At 37.4% G+C, this 21,130-nt stretch overlaps 1 pseudogene; it reads left to right on the top strand.

Annotated features, from left to right (window-relative positions):
• Positions 1-4,321: 4,321 nt before the first annotated feature.
• On the top strand, positions 4,322-4,440 carry LOC129904699 (5S ribosomal RNA; annotated as a pseudogene).
• Positions 4,441-21,130: the final 16,690 nt, after the last annotated feature.

The raw sequence follows: 21,130 nt of genomic DNA, 5'->3' as shown, positions 1-21,130 counted from the left end.
ATTAGTTGATATGTATTCAAAAATCTTCAGCTTGTTCATTAAAAATTTCCAGCAGCAACGTGAACAAAGAACCCTAAAGCTTAAGGAGAGAAACTTGCGACGGCTTTGGGAGAAAAATAGGTAAGGCCCGATTTCTTTCCGTGAATTAATTATTTAAGGTATCCTATGGTGATATGACGGTGTTTAACAACATAAAATTTATCGTTAGGGAAAAGAGGAGATTTTGTTCTTGTTAATAGACCCGTTTTTGAAAATAGCACTGTTAGTAAAACCAGTATAACTCCTTCTGTATAGCTCCGTTTCAAGTGTTTAAAGATGTTTTGGAAAGATATTACACAGGGCTACAACTTTCATGTAGACGCTACAACCCAGTTTTGCTTTTCTCTACTCCAAAAATGGTGGTGAAGCTTGAGGGAGCTGCTGTCCAGATTTCGTTCTGGAAATCCTACACAGACTGCTGTTGATATTTTGGGCATATCTCTTTGTACAAAATTGCTGTAGGGCTGATTCGAAATGGTATGCGACCTTGAGACACATGTCTATAACTTTCATTTATAACACAAATCCTGTTCCCGTCAATTAGCCCTTCGAAACTAAGGGACAATACGAGACAGTAACCTGCCCAGAATTCACGTTTTGATAACTTTGGTGAATTTTGACCAATTTCGGGTGAGGTAAGGTCTTAACTTATAATTTGAAGTTTATGGTGTTGTTATAAGGTGTATTAAACACCTTTTAGGCTGCTGGAAGTGTAAAAATGTCATAGCAATGTTTAACGTTCGAAGCAATCCAAATTGTAGTCGTTATAGTCGAATTGTTGTCGAAGTGAAGTGTTGTTAGTGTGAGTGGTTGCTGCAGGGGTGTGAGGTGTGGTTGCAGGGCCTAAATGTGTTTTAAAGTGGTTTATGGTTCTTCTGGTTGAAGCCACATGACCCCTCATTGTGTATAATTAAAGGCGTTACAAAATAAAGGCTAGACGCCCTATTGTGATATCGTATTTTTGAATAAGTCGTTTGAAGTTTATGTTGTATATTGTTGTTGCGTATTGCTTAAACATATGCTTCAGGTTGTTGTTGTTGGTTGGCTGTAGGTCTTAGGGACCTAATTGGAAATCCGGATAGGGCACATTGTAGGGGAGGTGCTGTCCAATTTTCGTTAACACCTTAACAAACTAAAGAACTAGTCGAGGAAACGACTAAGGAAATAGATTCCATTAATACTAAGGTGTAACCTAAGATACTGGAAGGTTAAGAAAGGTTGATATTCATATTAATTTTATGTTGGATAGGTTCAAAGGACGACGAGGCGAATGGGATAAAGAGTAACTCACAAGAGGTATGTGAAGCTTTCTTTTGGCATGTTTTTGGAATTAGTATGTAGAACTATCTTTCTTTTCTTTTGGCATGTCTTAGATGTAAGTTATAAATGATATGTATATGATATGTGGGATTCAATCCATTCATAAAGCCCTGAAAATATGTCGAAACTCTTATTTACTTCATGATGTTAGAACTCCTGCAATAGCTGAGTTGTTGCCCTTAAGTCTTTTATGTGATGAAAACTAGTACATGTAAAGCCTATTTCTCCTTTCCTTTGGAATGGCTTAATTTTAAGTTAAATGGTATATGATATAGGTTTAGAGGTAATTCCATTTATGAGCTCTGATTGTAACTCGTGACTTGTAGTTACTCCTGAATATTAAGAATCTGAAAGTAGTCAAACAATTATTCTCAAGACTGCTATACAGTGAATAGTAAGTGGAGATACAAGCTCCTTTCCTTGAAATCTCTGGAATGATCAATGTCACTAATTATATAACTGTGTCTCTGATTGCATAACTGTGTCTTTGATTGCATAAACCATGTTTCTAATTGTATAAACTATATGGCATTGTCTGGATGCATGTCTGTGATTCTTGAGGCCCTAACTGATGTAAGCCCTAATGACATCTAAAGGGATACCTCGGATAATTACTCTCCAGTCTTCAGGTGACGGTTCACTTGACTGTTTCATCGAGTCTTAGATAATGACTTAGTTGCATATGGTTTCTCATTACTCTACTCGTGTATACTGTAACCCATCCTTCCTCGAGTCCCACGATGGGCCGGGATATGTTTTCGTGCACAGTGTTACTAATTCTTTCACCGCGTCCCGGGCCGGATGTGTATAGTTCCACGCACGAGGAGACGATGCCGTACGTGAGGTGTGATATATGTTATATGTTATGACGATACGATTATTCACCGAGTCCCGGGCCGGCTGTAATATGATTGTATATGTGGTGAAATAAGGAAGGAACACCGAGTCCCTCCTTAGAGGGCCGGGTACATATGTATAGTATGATGGTACGCTATAGACGTACACCACTCCATTCACCGAGTCCCTCACTAAAGGGCCGGATAATTTATGTAGGCATGCATATGAGATTAAAGCAATACATTGTGACCCTGGGCCCCGCAGTGAACCGGGTGTGATACGATGATATACATGATAAGATAATACTATATACGATGGTATGATACCATATACCATGATATGATGAAATGAAATGCATTATGATATGATGATATGTGAGTATGAAGAAGTGATTATAACACCGAGTTCACTAGAGGGCCGGGCACAGCATATGATGATGTGTATGATTTACGTGTCCTAAGGTGCAGGTACAGTAATTCATTTAGTTATTATACTTGTCCCCTGCATCCCTATTTCAGTTATGATCTCAGTTACGATGTGTTATGCTTTACATACTCAGTACATATATCGTACTGACCCCCCTTTTCTCGGGGGGGGGGGATGCGTTTCATGCCCGCAGGTACAGACGTTTATTCTGGAGATCCATCAGCGTAGGAGTTCTTCTCAGCGGTGTCGGAAGTGCTTCACTGTTCTGGAGCTTAAATTTTGATGCTGGTCACTTAATGTATATATTTGTACATTTAGGGGTACGGCGGGGGCCTTGTCCCGCCATATGTTGCTGTTACTATTCTTAGAGGTATGTAGACATATGTATATGTGGGTTATTTGTGAGTTAGTTTCGATGTTGCCTATTCGATATGTTGTGAATGTTTTTGTTATAGCAGCCTTGTCGGCTCGCGTGCCCTTTCATGATATGAAACAAATGAAAGAGGCTACATGTACATGAAAAAGTTTTAAACTATTGGGATTTTTGTATATAGTATCACATCACACACTGTTCAACTTAAGTGTAGTTGATAAATATGCATAAGAGGGTCCAGGTCGGACCCCAGTTGCGGCCTACGGGGTTGGGTCGTGACAGTGTAACACTAAGGTCTCCTTTCCTGTTGGATCTCATTACTTTCTCTGTGGATGACACTTTTGAGAGTTCTTAATTATAACTTGAAACTCAAGAAATCAATGTTGATTATCCGTGTATGACTTCTGTCGACTTAGAGCTGCTAATAATCTCTCCCGGATAAGCTTTACCTTCTATACCACTTAATGAACCACATCTGGGCGTATTAGTCGTGTTTTACTACCATTAAACTAATCAATTGGCGACCTACACTATCCGCCATACCAAGTCTCGTACGGGACCATCTGGATACTGGAATGATAGTTAATATCGTAAGTACTTTTGATAGGTGGTAGGCAATTGTCCAAGCTACCTTTGGAGTCAATTATATAGGCCCGCAACATATCATCTAACATTTAGCTAGTAAGCTTAGTTTGTCCATCAGTCTGAGAGTAAAATGGTGTACGAAGACCTATCTATCTTCCCAATCTCTTCGTAAACTGATCTTTGGTAGTTAACTATAAATTGGGATCCTTTATCTAGGACAATAGCTATGGGAACTCCATAAGGTCCTACCACTCTCTTGACCTATAATTTCACACTATCTCCACTGAGAAGGTAGTCTTTGATTGGAGGAACATGGGCTGATCTTGTTAAACTGTGGATAACATTCCATATAGAATTATCTGTCCAGGGAGTGCAAAGTAAGTCTTATAGCCAGGGTTGTATTGTGGAATCTTCGACCTCATGTATTACTTCTTGCCTCTATTAGATGATATCAATTGGTACCCTCGTCTTTTTGGTTTTTTCTTTTTGCCCATCAGAGTTGGTTACCAAGTTGTGCTAAAGTCCCCTCACACAATGACCTGTATAGCTGTTCCATGGTTTGCCTATTATTAACTGGTATTATGTTGAAGAATTGTGGCATACAAGTGTGCCATCTGTTAGTAATCAACTAATTCTGCTTGCTTTTCTTAAGCCCTTTTATAATTCCCTTAACGTAACTTATAACACTCTAGGTACATAATCTCATGTCATTGCTTCGCCTCTAGTTCGGATTCTTCCATCTCATGCGATCATAGCAGTACTAAAACACCGGATCCCATAGGAATTTCGAAGTTAAAAGTTCTTGGGTGAGAGTTGTACTAGGATGGGTGACCCCTTAGGAAGTCCTTGTGTCACGTTCCATTGCAATCCTTGCAATAATGTGCGAAGGAACTCAAACTAGCCTAAGATTTACCTCAGTGTCTTCTTGCTAGTCTTCATGCTTCACATTGCCCTCTCCTCTTTTATGTTACAACCGGTACCGGTGTCACGACCCAACCCCGTGGGCTGCTATTAGAGTCTAACCTAGACCTCCGTATATGTATCTATTAGATATAAGAACCAAACACATTAACCCAATGGGTGATAAATATTCATATATCATTTGCATCATGTCATGAAAGGGAAAGTCAGCCGACAAAGCTGCCACCACATAATAGTTTTTACAACATATCTCATAGGCATAACCAAAATAAACTCCTAAACAACCCATACACATATGTCTACAGACCTTTAAGAATAGAAATGACAATATATGGTGGGATAGGGCCCTTGCCGTACCCCTGCATAAACAAATATATACATCGCAGGACCAGTACACAAAAGCCAGGCTCCGAAATAGTGGAGCACTTCCAACATAACTGAGCGGAAATGCTAAGCTGGCGGATCTCCAAAATGAACATTTGTACCTACGGGCATGAAACGCAGCCCCCCAAACAAAGGGGGTCAATACGATACATGTACTGAGTATATAAGAATACATAACTGAGATCACAACTGAAACAGGGATGTAGGAAGCCAAGTATAGCATTTAATAGGGTATTGTACCTGCATCTCATAAAATGAAGTCATGTATACCATTATCACGTACCGTATCTGGCCCACTTGGGGACTCGGTGTTACAAACACATCATCTATCATGATAGGCATATGCATATTATTAGCACTCTGGGAGGTACAACCCAATCCATGTATATAGAAAGCACATGCCGAGGAACGACGGCCCAATCCATATGTCACATGATAATGTCGAGATACGATGGCCCAATCCATATATTACATGATGATGCTGAGGTACGATGGCCCAATCCGTATAATGCATAATAATGCCGAGGTATGATGGCCCGATACGTATAATGCATAACCTATCATGGAACGTACAACCCGATCCTTACATAGCAAAATATGCCGAGGTACGTTCAGCCCAATCCATATATATATATCATAATGCATATACGTGAACACAAAACTCTGTAACATATCAAACATCCCTTAGATATCATCATAAAGCATGTTCAAGAGCCCCTAGGTATAGGAGCTTACACATCCCAACACTATTCAACCTATAGGAGGCTCAAGGGTCGTAGTTCAACTACTTCAAGGCCTTTATCATTCAAAAGTGGGTACAAGTCATGAGTTACATCCAGAATCTATAAATGGGGCTATATCCAAATCCATGTCCTATAGCACCTTTAGTCTAGTCTTTCTAGAAGTAGGAAAAGACAAGCTTTACATGCACCACTCCCTATCACATGGAAGACCTGAAAAGTAATGACTCAACTTGTTACAGGAGTTCTAATCAGTAAGAAGTGAACAAGAGTTTTAACTCACCCTCAGAGTTTTAAGAGTTGAATAAATTCAAACTTCATATACACAACACTTACATCTATTTCATGCCAAAAGAGAGAAGAATAACTTTACATACACTACTTCTCAGCATATAGAAGACTTGAGGAATGGAAGCTTAACTACTTTAAGAGTCTTAACATTCAACAGCGAACACGAATTATGAATCATGAATCATGTTCAGAGCTCATGAATAGATTTACCCCAAGATTCATACACATATAACTTTTCACTTAGATCCAAGACATGCCCAAAAGAAAGAACAGATAGGCTTTACATACTTATACCAAAACATGCCAAAAGAAGGAATAGCTTTACATACCTTTTACGGACTTCTCTTAATCATGTTCTCGTCGTCATCCTTCAAACCTATTTAACATGGAATCAATATGAACATCAACCACCTTATACTTTTCCAGCATCTTATATTACCTACGAGTATTCACAACATTCATTTCCTCGCTCGCCTTCTCGACTAGTTCCTTAACTAGTTAAGGCGTTAACGGAAATCGGGCAGCACCTCCCCTATAATATGTCCTATCCAAATTTCTAATTACACTCCTAATAACTACAGAAAACCAACAAAAATAACCTGCAGCACATGTATAAGAAGTTCACACCAATATAATACAACACAAACTGCAAATGACTCGCTCGAAACCACGATACCAAAATAGGGTTTCTAGTTTCCATTTTGCAAAACCCTTAACTATATGAAACGGGGGTCGGGTGGCTACAAACAGCAGCTACCACACCCCTTTTAGAACACTTTTAGGTCCTGCAACATATCACCACGCACCTGCATCCACACACCACAATCACAACACCTTGCTTCGACTACAATTTAACTATAGCAACTCCAATTTGGTTTGTTCCGAATGTCAAGCATATTTATGGAATTTACCTATTTCCAGCCACTTAAACAACGTATAATACACTTCATAACCAAACCATAAACTCCAAATTGAAAGGAAAACCCTTACCTTAACCTAAACTCGTCAAACTCGCCAAAATTATCAAAACGTGAATTCTGGACAGCCTAGTGTCTTGTATTGTCGCTTAGTTTCGAAGGGGTAATTGAGGAAAACAGGATTTGTGTCCTCAATGAAAGTTATATACATGTGTCTTAGGGTTGCATACAATTTTGAATCACACCTACAACAATTTTGTACAAAACGATATGCCCAAAATACCAACAACAATCCTTGTAGAATTTCTAAAATGAAATCTGGGCAGCAGCTCCCCCATACTTCACCACCCTTTTTCGAGCAGATAAAAGCAAAACTGGATTTTAGAGGCTAAATAAAAGTTATATCCCTATGAAATAGATTTCCAAAGAATCTTGAATCACTTGAAACAATGCCTCACACAAGGAGTTATACCCCTTTTACTAACAGCGGTATCATTCAAAAACGGGTCTATTAACAAGAACAAAAACCTCCTCTTTTCCCTAATGATACATTTTATGTTGTTAAACACTGTCATATCACCGTAGGATACCTTAAATAATTAATTCACGATAAGAAATCGAGTAACATACCTTTATTTTTCTTGGCAAACCCGTAGGTCTCTCTCTTGTTCTCTCAAGTTTTCCTTCAATTTTTCCAAGTGAAAGATGCTGAAAATGTGATGAATTAGTCATCACTTCACATATATATTTCCTTTTGCAAGATGACATGTGTCACAACCTTAGTCAACCATGTCCTCATGCAACCAATCACATGCTGCCACGTGGTGATGTGGGACCCACCTCAAGTAGGTGTGTCACCTACTTGGTCCAAGTAGGTGCATCACCTACTTAGTCAAAGTAGGTGCATCACCTGCTTGCTTCCGAGTAGGTGCTATGCCTCCTTCCGCGTCTCTCGTGGGTTCGTAATCTAATCTTACTTTAGGAGCCTATGTAATCCTTATTATGTAAGCTCAACATGTATCCCAGTGGCTTAGTTATGTAAGTCGTCCAAGTTGGTACCTTACGTAGGTAAGTCGAGTCCTACGACTTGTTATTTTGGCCTCCAACTCATTTCAAATTCTTATAGGCCTATTTCCAACCTTCACTCTTACAGGGCGTCACGTCCTCCCTTCCTTAGAGTTATTTAGTCATGTTATATATAATCTGGGTTACGGGATGACTTTCAAGAAGCTTAAAAAGACGATCTGAAGCATAAAGGTACGGGGTATAACAACCAGGGTAGATCTTTAGTTCCACCATGACCATGTCTTATTTCTCCCTTAGTACTAATTCCATTTTGGTAGTTTGGCTTAACCCCTCTTTGCATCTCTCTATAACTTGTCCAAAACATCATAACTATATTGTCCTTCTTGAACCCTTACTCCTTTTATCATCTACTTACTCACTTGGCCCTATACGTAACATATACATATTTATAGGTTTCATAACCATTCTGATACAACTTATATGAGGTGGATGTAGCCTTTTCGTTTCCTAGATCATTCTGTTGTATTTATCTTATTTACATTGAAACTCGCTCATCCCATCGTATCATACTTCTTTCTCTTCCTTTATTCACTATTTTCTCTTCTCGCCTCCTATCATCAGAGGTTTTCTGTTCCACTTCCTTGGTTATTTATCCATTACAACATTATTTGTGACCAATTATATAGCCAATATCTTGGCTTTTGGCCCAGCATGGTATCGTTATCTTTCATACGATCTCTTGAGTTATTCGATACCATTCCCTAGTCGTACCTTTTTCTTTTTATACACACCCGTCTTCTAATATTATGTCGTGCAGGGTCTTGCAAAAAACATCTTAACACCGCCTTAAATACCATGCTGACTTCTACCCAATTATTGGTGGTTTTCAGACCTTTCTAACTGTTTTCAACAAGGGATCTTATTGATGTTTAAGCATCCATGTCCAATATGTTGTAGTGTCCATTGTTTCCATCTCACCCTTGCATTTCTCTTACCCGCTTCCCCCCTTTAAGGGGTACTTATACCTTTATCCGCTTATACCTTGCTCTATATCTCTATGTCCAGTCTCAAATTTGTCTAATCTCATCTCCCTATCTACTTCGTACTATATCACATGCACCTCTTTTTTTACAAATTATAACGTGATTACCCACGTGCGAAGCCTTGACTAAATCACGAGGTGACGAGAGCCTTCCTATACATAATGTGATATCTCATCTACAACTCATCCAAGGCCACATTCTCCTTATCTTTGTCAAAGGTTAATTCACAGTTATAGTCGTTCCCATTTTAATTAGGCAACACTTGTATTCCGATAATAATTATCCAAGGTTCTCTCGGAGTAGTAGCATTCTCCAAACCTATATCCTTTATTTCTTGGGGTGAATGTAAGTTGCACCATTTATTTCTTAAGTTTGCCATCTTTGTCTCTCAAGGGTTCCATTATTTTCAGGGCGACATTGTGTGCACGCATCATTCCTTTATACCTTATGCCCCTTGCCCTTATTGTGTACCCAACACATGTTTTTAATCTAGTCAACACATACCATGTGCGCCTTACTAGCGGTCTTACCTTATCCCTGTATTGTTGTACCACACCTTTAAACTCATACTTGCATATTCGATTCATGACATCTATATGGGGTGCTTTTGTTCGAATTTCCTCCCATAGATTCCATGTTCAATTAGTTGATGAAGGGCTAATAAAGTGTTATCCTGAAGCATATTCCAATCACCACCAGCAGAGAATTAAAATCTAATGAGCATCCTAGTGCTCCTTAGTGCTTGACTTACGTGGAATCCCTCTAGATCTATTCTTGAGTTGTGAACAACTTATCTTGTCCTCAAATAATAGTTGAGGGTTCTGTACTTTCCAACAAGAATGAAACTCCATCATCGGGCATCTTGCCCCTCAACATGAGCTTTCCCTAAGGCGAAATACAACTGAAGATACCTTAGTCTGAACTTTGCTGCTTAGATAGGCTTTTGTTTCTCTGACATAAAATTCCCCAAGTAAAAAGGGTGCCCCTTATCGATGACTTGGAGGGTACCTTTACAGCTTTAGTTTAACATAATAGAGGTACTCGATATCAACTTTCAAGACATATTAAGAATCTATGTTCCATTCCCCTTTTTTTTTGTTCTGGGAAATTTTGGCAGAGTTTCCTCTATACTCCTTACTATCCCCAAAACCTGCACACAGGAAATACCAACAATGCCTCACAGGGCCAACATATATATATATATATATATATTCATATCATATCACAGCCACATAGGGCTTTCAATATCAATAATAGTATGAAAATGATGGACTTTCCTCGTGTGTTCAACTCAACCTGCATCTGTTACACTTTCCAGTCTACTTTCCTTTCAGTTTTTGACTTTACATTTCAATCATGTGTCAATACCTTACCCAACAAATATCTTTCATACCCTTGCTTACATGTGTGCTTTGTAACTTCCAATGTCATCAATTACTTCCTCCAGTTGATGTCGTCCTTCTGCTAAAACCAAAAGTTAGAAAAAGGAATTTCATGTTCTATGGCTAGGCTCTATCACACGATCTTAGATATGAAGGTAAGGTGACATCCTAAATTCCCTAAAGCATCATGTTTATAGGTGTAGAGCGCAACACACTGATAAATGAGACTTTACTAGACACGGTCTGTAGACATTTCGAAGAAGGACCGCTCTGATACTACTTTTATCATGACCAACCTCGTAGGCCATGACGGGTGCCCGAATTGGGCACTCGCATATATCCCTACTATCTATAAGTAAATTTGTCCCTTGTTTAAGTTATAGCACATCAACAGGTAAGATAACATATAAGCCAACGAGGCTTATCATAGGAACCACTGTACATACATGCATATACAACCCATAAACAACCCACATACATGTCCACAGACCTCTAAGAGTAAGAACAGTAACATAAGGCGGGACAGAGCCCCCGCCGTACCCATGAACAAATAAATATATACATTGAGGGTTAATACCAAAACTAGGCTCCGGCATAATAGAGCACTTCTGAATTGCTGAGTGGAACTCCTACGCTGAAGGATCCCCAAAGTGTGTATCTGTACCTGTGGGCATGAACGCAGCCCCCCCCCCCCCCCGAAAAAGAGGGGTCAGTACGACATATGTACTGAGTATGTAAAGCATAGACTTCATAAGGAGATTAGGGATGCAAGGGGAAAGTATAATATTTAACCATTACCATACTCGCATCGTATAAAAAAAGTCATACATATTACCACCATGTACTATGCCCGTCCTGTTTTAGGGACTCGGTGTACCGTCTACATCATTTTGTTATCATATAAACATATTTATTATTAGCATTGTGGAATGTACAGCCCGATCCATGTATATAGTAATGCCGAGAACGTTCAGTTCGATCCAGATATCATATAGTAATGCCAAGGAATGTTTGGCCCGATTCAGATATTATATAGTAATGCCGAGGAACATTCGGTCCGATCTAGATATTATATAGTAATGTCAAGGAATGTTCGGACCAATCCAAATATCATATAGTAATAACGAGGAACGTTTGGCCCGATATAGATATCATATACTGTACCCGGCCCTTTATGGGACTCGGTATCATAATTATCATATATTGTACCCGGCCCTTATAGGACTCGATGTCATAATCATCATATAACATACCCGTCCCTTTATGGGACTCGGTAAAATATGTATTATAGTATATACGAATCAAGTAGTGAGTAACCATATACAATCTAAATTATTATTAGAGACTCAACAATGTAAGAAGATTAAGCTATCGTTTGAGGAGCAGAATAGTAGTGTAGCCATCTCGAGTGCCTTCTAAATGCCATTGAGGCCTATATCACTTAGGATCTCGGAGACCCTAGACATTTACTAAAGTAATACTAATAGTTCATAGAATCAGGGATACCCATCGTCACATAGTCCTTAGGACTAGGAGCTTTTGCACCCAGTACTTCTCAACATATAGAGTTCAAGGAAAGTAGTTCAACTTACTACAAGGGTTTGACATTCAGAAGTGAATAAGAGATATGAATTACATTCAGGACTTAAGAGTGGAGTTACCCTAGAGTTCGTATCACATTTTACTTACAATTAGTACATGCCAAAGGAAGAGAAAGAATAAGCTTTACCTAGTCTCTAATTTTCCTCAAGGAGTCATCATTTACATATATCATACCCAGCCCGCCATGGGCTCGGTATCATAACCTTATTATTGCATTACCTTACAATCATAGCACCACACTTATGTCAAAGACATATCAAGAGGAAAGAAGGGTAGCTCTACATACTTATGTAAAAACATGCTAAGAGAAAGGAAATAACTTCACATACTTACTACTCTCCATCATATAGAAGCCTTAAGAGGCAATAACTCAACTAGTATAGGAATTCTACCATCGAGAAGTGAATAAGACTTATGAGTCATACTTGGGGTTATATGAATGGAATTATCCCATATTTCGTATATCAATCACTTAAGGTTAAGACATGCCAAAAGAAAGAAAGGGTAAGCTTCACATAACTTTTTCGGGATTAATTGAAATCCGGCTTGCCTTGATACCTCATTAACCTATTTGACTTGAAATTAATACTAAGATTAATAGCCTTTCACTTTCCAATAACCCACTCTAAAACCAAGTACTAATAGGAGTCATTTCCTTATCCATTACCCTCGACTAGTTTGTTACTAGTTCTGATGCTACCGAAAATTAGGCAGCATTTCCCCTGTAACTTCAACATCCCCGAGGTTTCAAAACGGACACAATTCCAACAACCATACCAAGAAAAACAAGCAGCATCATATATAAAAGTAAACCACCTCAATATTACACAATACGGCTCCAAACAACTAGCTCAAAACTACGATACGAAAATAGAGTTTTTAATCTTTATTTCACAAAATCTTTAACCATACCAAATAGAGGGTCGTGTGGCTGAAACTAGAAGAACACACACCATTTTTTAAAACACTTTAAATTCCTTCAACACGAAACCAAACCAGCTGCACCCGCAGCACCACAACGAAAACCCACTACTCGACTTCGATTTAGCTATAACCACTTCAATTTAGTTTGTTTCTAACATCAAGCATCCTTATGCAATTTTTATACTTCCAACCTTATTTAATACATATAATATACCTCATAAAAACATCATAAACCCCAATTTTAATGGGAAGCCCTTACCTTTCCAAAAACTCATCAAACTCGTCGAAACTTGCCTCAGAAGTTCCTTCAGCACGATTAAAACTTTGTGGCTATTTTCTATCCTTTTGGGGATTATTCAAACTATAAATTTACATTAATAACACCTACATACCCTTGTTGTATACCCTATATAATTAATTCATGGAACGAAATCGGAGAGCTCACCTTTTTCTCCCTAAAACCGTAGCTCTCTTTCTCTAGCTTCAAGTTTTCTCTTCTCTTGTTCTTTCTGGAATTTTCTTTTGATAAAGATGAACTAAAAGATAATGATGGGATAAAAGTCATAAAGAATACATATATAGTCTCTCTTTCTCTAGCTTTAAGTTTTCTCTTCTCTTCTTCTTGCTCCAACTAATGCCATGTGGCACTCTCTCATGCTGCCACATGGCACTCTCTTTTCCCCCTCGTGGGTTCATAATCTTGTCTTATATTATGAAACTATGTAATCCTTACTACGTAATCTTGGTATATACTCCAGTAGCTTAAGTATGTAAGATTTCCAAGTTGGTAGCTTGCATAAATAAGTCGTGTCCTACAACTCATTATTTGGTCTCCAACTTCTTCCAGATTCTTATAACTCTATTTCCAATCTTCTCTACTATGGGGTATCGCATTCTCTTTTCCTTAGAGTTGTTTGATAGCGTTATAGATTACCCGGCTCACATGGTAACTCTTAAGAAGCTTAAGAGTTCTTAAAAAGGCTTAAGAAGCTTTAAGAAGCTTTAAGAAACTTTAGGAAACCTTAAGAAACTTAAGAGGCTTACGATCCTTCCAAGAACTTAAGAGCCTTTCAAAAGACTTAAGAACGCATTCCAAAGTATAAAAGTATGGGGTGTAACAGTTTCAAGCTTGTGTATTGTAGTTTGTACTTGCCTCTAGTGTAGTTTTTGTACAACAACAGCTACCACTCTAGTATTTAGATGGCCTAGTTCAAGGCTTGATATGGTAGGCATTGTCGCACTTCGATTGGTTAGTTCGATTCTTCAAAGAGTGGGCCACACGGTACTGATTTACTATTGGATGCCTTAGCTAGGGTCCAGATTATTTAGGATAGACTAAGGATGGCTTAGAGTAGATACCAGAGTTATGCTGATCCGAGGTGCCGACCTTTATACTTTGAGGTTGGGGATCATGTATTCTTGCGGGGTATCGTCCTTCAAGGGTGTGATGAGATTTCTCAGGCAGGGTAATCTTAGCCTAGGTATATAAGGCCGTTTGAGATTCTAAGAAGAGGTTGAGAGGTTGCTTATGAGCTGGATCTCCCTCCAGAATTTTGGCTATACATCTAGTTTTCCATGTTTCTATAATACGTTGGTATATTCCAAATGAGTCCCACGTGCTTTGATATGATTATTTTGAGATGGATAATCGCCTGACCTTTGTTGAGGAGCTAGTTGCTATATTAGTCAGAGATGTTCACCAGCTTCGTTCAAGGTCCATACTTATAGTTAAGGTTCGGTGGCGACACCATCCAATTAAGTTCATTTCTTTTCTTAAGGCCCAAAAATTAATTTCTAAGGGTTACATTTATCATATTGTGAGGGTTTCAGATGTTAACTCCGAAAGTCCTTCTTTTGAGTAGTTCTAATGATGGTGGTGCAAATTGGGTTTGAATTATCTTTGGTGGTGGGTGTTAAGTCAAAACAAGGTCTTGATCCATCATTAGTAGAGTTGAAGAAATTGGTGGAAGATAAGAAAATAGAAGTCTTTTTCCAAGGGGGAGATAGAGTACCTAGTTATCAAGGTTGGTTATGTGTTCTGAGGTTAATGATATTAGATGAGTCATGATATATAAAGAAGGACAAGGTGTTCCGTATTGTGATGATTGAAGTATGCTTATTCTAATTAATGCTATGGACCTGGAGGAAGAGATAGATGAGATCTTATTGTGTGCAATAGATAGGTAAGAGTATATTAGTGTTATCTTGGTAGGAGTTAATGAAAATGTGGATGCAGAGATGCAAAGGTAGGCATGAAATTCTTAAGTGATTTTGACTTCAAGGGAGCCATAAAGTGGTTAAAATAGTAGGCTTGAATACATGGTTGTAGATATGTGAGTGATTATAGTAGGCTACTGATGACTTCTTGTTAAGGATGAGTGTATTGGAGTGGTTGTAGAACTAGGCTTGAATGTGTTGTTGATGGCATGTGGGTGAGTGTGTGGTGTATTGGGTGCTTCTTGATTAGGCCTCTAGGTTTGATTAAATCTGGTTGTTAGGAGTAGTACTCTTGGGATAAAATTTTCCTATAGAGGTGTAGGATCCTAAGGTATATTTGTAAGGTGGCCTATGAACTTGATTTATCATTGGAGTTTGCCTCGATTAATTTAGTATTCCATGTGTCTATGTTGAGAAAATGTGTGGGTGATCCTAGTGTCAACTTCCTATTAGATATAGTGAATGTTGAAGAGAGCTTGACATATGAAAAGGTTCTGGTTGAAACTTTGGATCGAAAAGTTAAGATATTGAGGAAAACATAAGTTACATAGGTCAAAGTTCTTTGGAGAAATCAACAAGTTGAAAGCGCTACATAGGAAGTGGAAACAGATATGATGAAATGTTACACTCATCTTTTTCATTCTACTCAAGCCTAATGAACTAAGTTATTCATACTCAAATGATTAAGACTCCTATGTTTCAGTTTTCTTAAGTCCTCATATGCATGCATGTTCATGAAGTTTAATTTTAAAGTCATGTTTTATACTAAGTTTAAAGATCTCATGTTTTATGTATTACGAGTGTCATTTTGTTCATGTTGGGTTACTAGTTCTCATGACATGTCCCCTTCTATGCTAATGATTCTCATTCGAGGACGAATATTCCCAAGGAGGAGATATTGTAACACCCCAAAAATTTCTACATCAAGACCTGAACCATTCTTCATATGCATATAGGATCAAATTTAATAACTTCTAGTTGTATATATGAGTTAGGATCAATTCCTAAATATTTAAATTTTATTAGATGTGTTTTAGGGTTATAAGGTATCTCTAACACCAAGCCAAGTCCAAAGAATTTCCATCGGCTAAGTTTTCATATGAGTTTGAAATATTTCAACTTTAAATGACCATATCTCCTAGTATATAATGAATTAGGTGTCTTATTACCTATCAAATTAAATCCCTCTGAGTCTTCTATCCAACTCCACCAAGGTTACCTTATTTCGAGTTTGGATTAAAACGTTATGACCATTTTACTAGAGACTATCACTACAGCAATTTCAGGCCTGGCGCAGCGCACCAGAAATGCACCCAAAAATTAGTTGCAGTAGTTCTGGCTCTGGCGCAGCACACCACTATAGCACCTATAGGGTTTTGAACCCATTTTTCAGACTCTTTTGATCAAGGGCATCTTGGACAATTACCTAAATAAACATATACGAGATTGAATGTGTTTGGGGGTCATTTTTCAGTCTTTCACCTCTCCAAAACCCTAAACTTCATCCTTCTCAATCTCAAATCTTCCCTTCCAAATTTTTTCTCAAACTCAAAGAATTCAAGGCTCCTCATTAAAGACTAAGAATCAAGATATATTAAAGTTTCACTCTAAGGTATGTGGGTTTCTTCATCCATGGGTCCTTCCACCCATGGAGCCCAAAACCCTCTCCAACTGATTCCTTAGATTTCAAGTATAAATTCTTTATGGGTACTTATAATTTCTTTTAGCATGATTGAAATTATGATTATTGACTCAAATTGCAAGAAATTGAGTACTACCTATGAATGCCCTAATATTCTATCTTGGATTTATGAATTTTCAAATGAGTATTGTTCAATCCTTCTCAAAATTCTATGTTATGGTTCAAATTATTGATATTATTTCAAATAACCATATATTACTACTCAATTGCATAAATAGTCAAATTTAAAGTAATTTCCTAACTCAAGCTATTATGGATATTTGAAATAAATGGTGGGTTATTTGAAGTATGCTTTGAATTGAGTCAATCGATAATGTTATTGGATGGTTCTTTGAAAAGCATGTTTTAAAGATGAATTGAGTAGAATCCACCTAGTTTTACTATGTTTCAATGAGGTTTAACTTGAAGCTTTTGATTCCAAATGAATATTTTTGAAAGCAATGTCTATGATCAAAAAGGGAGTAGAATGAACAAACGATGAAATTCGAGTTAATTAAGAATGTTGATGGAGGATCTCTCACCTAATTAATGATTAAGGAGCTATTTTATGATTATGTTTTATAAATAGTGGATAGGTAGTAGATATGGCCCCTCCCACATGATGTTGACTTTATGTTTTATGATTTGTCTATTTTGTTGAGAACTTACCTAGCACCGAGTTGGACTAGGGGCGAATACCCATGTATGAGAACTACTTGCCACCATAGGTATAAAAGGATTAGAGGCGAATACCCAAATCTTTGAGAGGTGAGTACCCGAGTCTAAGAACTAGGGGTGAGTACCCATTTAACACAATAGCTTAGTGGATCCACTTAGGCATATAGGAGTCTACCTTGGCAAGTAGTCTCCCCCTTTTTTCCGATGTTGGGGTAAAATTGGGACTACATGTTATAGCTCACATGGTTTATGTCGGTTAACGGTTGCTCTCACAATAAGGTAAAAAGTCTCTCTCAAAATGTTTAAGTTATTTATTACTATATCATTATCTCGCACAAGGTAAAGTATGTGCTCTGACAAGATTAAAAGTTTCTTCCAAAGGATTTATAGTATACTTCGCTACAATTCATTGTATTTTCAAAGTACATGTTCTCATATAATAACTCATTATTTCTATTATAGTGTTTAAGTTCTTTTATTATTCATGATGGTTCCTATATTGCATTGGCCAAGTCTCATGATTTCAAATAGTATTTCAAATGACTTCATGGTTTTAAAATGGCCCATTGTATCACCTTATTGTATTATGGCATTTTATAAGGGAAATGACTTCTTACATTGACTTATGATTATCATTATAGTGTTTATATTTTCACATCACTTATGGTTTACAAATTGCATTGAGGTTGTTCATGAATTACTATCATGATTTAATTATTTACTTAGTATGTTTTCTAAATTGATCAAATGCACATTATGATGAGATGCATTGCATTGCTCACATACTTAGTACATTCAAAGTACTAACGCATACTCTATTGCCTACATGATATCTCCATGTAGGGACAGGTATTGCTCCACATTCTCCTCCACGTGGCTAGTTTGATCATTGAAGGCTATTTAGTTGATGAGTTCCCATGTTACGGGAACGACATTCTATTTATTTTCTTGCTTATGACTTGTATAGACTTTGGTTATCTTTTGGCATATTTGGCGCTACATTTGAGGGTGATCTAGGGATATATCTTAGCCCCCACCAAGTCTATGGAAAGTAGAGGTATCGTTAGATAAATAGATGATGTTTTGAAGTTGTTAATGAATCTTGTTCTATGGTATTTCCTGTAGTCCAGTTTCCTTTTCATTCCTGCTAATTTTGAATGTCATTACTTATGAAAAGCTAAATGAATGCTAAGAGGCTTGGGTGAGGTACCTCTGGGTGTCTCATTCACGGTGTCGCGTCTAGGCCCTAGGCTTGGGTCATGACACTAGGACTCAATTTTCCTTTCTTACAAAAACATATTACATCCTTCATAGGTGAAACCTTCAAATACACCCAATCATCCACATAAAACTCAAGCTCTCTTCTTCTAATGTCTGAATTGGACTTTTGAAAACTTTGAGTCGTCTTCAATCTCTCTCTTATGATCCTTACCTTCTATAATGTATCTATGTAACACCCTTCAAAATGCTCACAAGTGTCTTAAGAATGCCTTGGGAATAGGCCGCTCCTATAATGCATTATCCTTAATCTTTTTAAAAAATCCGAATTCGAAATATCGATTAGGGGGTCAAAAATTATACGAAAATAGTCTCAGTGGATTTTTAGGACCCGTAGATCAAAATACGCATTTATCAAGGAATTGCGTAAACCAGTAAGGTTCGAGACAAGTCCGCATCGCGGATGTACTTGCCTCCGCGTCGTGGACCGGGCAATGTGTTTTTGGCCAAATTTAGTTTTTAGTAAGGGCATTTTAGTTTTTTTTTCTAAATTATTATCTAATGAACCTAGATATTTTTAGAACCTAATTCAACTCTATAAATTAACCTAAACCCCTAATTCTATTTATTCTTCTACAATTCACCTACTCAAATATTTCTCTCTCTATAAAATACTCTCAAGCACTCCATTAACGACTTCAAGTAAATTCACTAAAGCTCTCCATCAAAACTCTCAAGTTCTTCTAAATTAATTGGTGTTCTCACTTAAGGTATATGGGTATTGATTCATGGATCCTTTCATCCACGAAGCCCAATCAATTTCTTAAGGTTTTCTATCAAATTAAAGTATGGTATTTTATGGGTTTTATGATCTCTATTCCTATTGCATGAATTATGATTTAAAGTATGATCACTAGTCTATTTAGATATAAATTGATGGTTATTGCATTAAATTGAAAAAATTTCCCATGAATTCTCCTATTTTGATTTCTAGGGTTCATGATGTAAAATATGAGTATTTTCAATTATACTTCCTAATGATATTATATCTATGAATTATGTATGATCTGATACAAAGTTTATGATCATGCATGTTTTTAAGTCAATTTCATGATTTTCAAATCAATTGATCATGCATTCATGTCTTACCCTAATTTCAAGTATAAGCTATGATCATCAATTTTCAAGTATGAATTATGATTATGTATTTTAATTGTGATCATATACTATAAGTATGTTTCAAATGACGATTTTCATGTAAATTATGGAAAGACGACTTAGGTCCCAATGTGGTGACCTAAGGCCTAACAATATGAATTATGCAAATATGATTGTAATGATGAAAGGACAATTCTCACATTACAAGAATGTTATGAAAATGAGCTACTCTATGATTTCAAACCTATGATCATGACCATGATACATGTAATTATGATTTTATGTTATGTATGTATTTTATGGGATTTTACTTAGCACCGAGTGGACTTGAGGTGGGGGCCCTACCAAAATCCCTAGTAGTAACCTCATGTCTCATAAACTATGTGCCACCGTAGGTTGCCTTCATTTGTTAGCTATTAGATCCATATATATAGCGTATGTATGACCAGCCTAGCAGGGTAGAGTCTACCTTGGCAAGTAGATTCCCCTTTTCTGCGTTGTATGTGGAGACAATGAAATTCCATGTTATAGCTCGCATAGTCTTATTGTCGGTTATGGTTCCTATCCCATATATGTATGATCTCTTAAGTATGTTATGATTTTGAATTTATTCTTTTAAATGCTTTGGTCAATATGATTTTCTCATGACTTTGCTTATCCCATCTTATCATGTGTTTTGCTTGACCTTTTCATTCTATGATTTACGTTGCATGTCACGCCCTCATACTTATTACATTCCAACGTACTAATGCATACTTTTTCCTACATTGTCTCATAATGTAGGGGTTGAAATTGAAGATCATACTCATCTACGTGGATAGTTAAGTTTCCTTATTCAACGGCGTTTATGGTGAGTCCTTATTTATCGGGGACTAGTCATCGAGGTTGTTATTGTTTCAAAGACTTTTGTTATATTTCATTTTGAGGGTGAGATAAGGATATGTCTTAGCCCCCGCCCATATTAATGAGTAGAGGCATCTAGTTGGAAAAATGTTTTGAGTCTATATTGTCATGTGACATTCTTCATATACTATTCATGGTTTATACTCTCTTATGATGTTTCCGCTTTTATTTTACCTTGTGTATGCTTATGATATGTACAAGAGGCTTAGTTGGAGTCCTTGGGGGTTTCAATCATCGTGTTACTACTAGGCCCTAGGTTGGTTCGTGACAATATACTACCAAATCGGGACCAATAAAGGCTATCTCACCTACTTCAAACCATCCTACCAGGGATGTACATCTTCCTCTATACAAGGCTTCAAAAGGAGCCATTTAGATGCTAGAGTGATAACCATTATTGTAGGCAAACTCAAGAAAATACTCATCCCAAATTCCTTTAAAATCAATAATACATGCCCTCAACAT

Source organism: Solanum dulcamara, chromosome 1 (assembly GCF_947179165.1).
Source record: "Solanum dulcamara chromosome 1, daSolDulc1.2, whole genome shotgun sequence".
In the NCBI taxonomy this organism is placed as follows: Eukaryota; Viridiplantae; Streptophyta; class Magnoliopsida; order Solanales; family Solanaceae; genus Solanum; species Solanum dulcamara.
Note: the sequence above shows the minus strand (reverse complement) of the source record. Positions and strands in the feature narration are given on the sequence as shown.